This window comes from Bos javanicus, chromosome 15 (assembly GCF_032452875.1).
Source record: "Bos javanicus breed banteng chromosome 15, ARS-OSU_banteng_1.0, whole genome shotgun sequence".
Lineage (NCBI taxonomy): Eukaryota > Metazoa > Chordata > Mammalia > Artiodactyla > Bovidae > Bos > Bos javanicus.
Genome location: NC_083882.1, coordinates 30,852,581 through 30,853,939, shown reverse-complemented (window position 1 = coordinate 30,853,939; position 1,359 = coordinate 30,852,581).

Here is a 1,359-nt window from a genome sequence, read left to right as displayed (position 1 = left end):
TGAGCTGCGGTCTAAGCACTCCAGCAGCAACTAGAGAGCAGCCCCCACTCACCTCAACTAGAGAAGGCCTGCGCACAGCAACGAAAGACCCAAGGCAGCCAAAAATAAGGCAATAATAAAAAAGGAAGTGATAATTACCATCTCATCAGTTGTTGTGATAATTAAATGAAGCACTGTGTTCAATGCCTAGGCATTCACCTCCACCCTTGGGCCCGTAGCAGAGAGATGCTGGGCAGAGGGCAAGTCCACATGTTCTCCATACATGGCAGCGGGTTTTCAACAGGTGCTCGAGCCCACTGGCAATGTCGCCTCTTATCCATTTTCTGGAGACAACGGAGACCGATTTGGGGCAACACTCTTAGACCCTCATCAGAGGACACTGAGATCCGGAAATAATCCCAGGACATCTCTGGCACTCCTGCCAGGCGGTCTGCTTTCCCAGTTCCCCTTCTCCCTTCCCCTCCTCCCTCCAGGGTTGCTCCAGGGCCCCTCCCTCTCTCCCCCTCCCTCCATCCACATCTGGATTCAACTAGAGAACAACAGGCTTTCTGTGAATGCCTCTACTTTCCTCTGCCCTGGGTCCTCCAGTTCAGAGCTGTGCTTCTCACAGGCATGGCAGGAGAGAGGCCAGAAAAGCTGAGGCACATGACTCCTCTTCCTTCGCCCCCCCCATTCTTAGTGTTCCCTGCTGCCCCAGTTCGAGCCTGGGGCCCTAGTTCAGAGCTGGGCTGGCTGTCCCCAGGCTCAAGCAGAAGACTGCAGTCCTCCACTCTCCACCCCAGTCCAGGCCACCGCCCCTCCCTGCCAGGGAGAAGTCCTGCTGGGCTCCCGGAGGCCTGGCCATAAATTGGAATGCAGCAGTCACAGTTGAAGGCAGCTGTAACTCTCATTAAAGTGACATCAACCCCACCGCAGGAGGATGCTGTAAATCCAGGGAAAGGGGGCATTCATCCAGGGAGAACCGCAGGAGCAAAGAAATAGAGGAGACGTGATGTCTGGACCTAATGGTGGGGCCCTCCCTGCCCAAGGCTGTGCACACCTGGGGATGGGGAGAGACTTTGGAGCCCAAGGAAGGGGTGAGGGTCATGAGGTGGGTGCTCAGCCTTGCGAAGTGTGACATGTGTGTGCTTAGTCGCTCAGTCGTGTCCGACTCTTTGGGACCCTGTGGACTGTAGCCCGCCAGGCTCCCCTGTCTATGGGATTCTCCAGACAAGAATACTGAAATACGCAACCATTCCCTTCTCCAGGGGATCTTCCCGACAGAGGGATTGAACCCAAGTCGCTGGTGTTGCAGGCGGATTCTCTACCTTCGAAGACACCAGGCTGGTGCTGGGAGCAGAGTTGGCGTGTGTTCCTGGC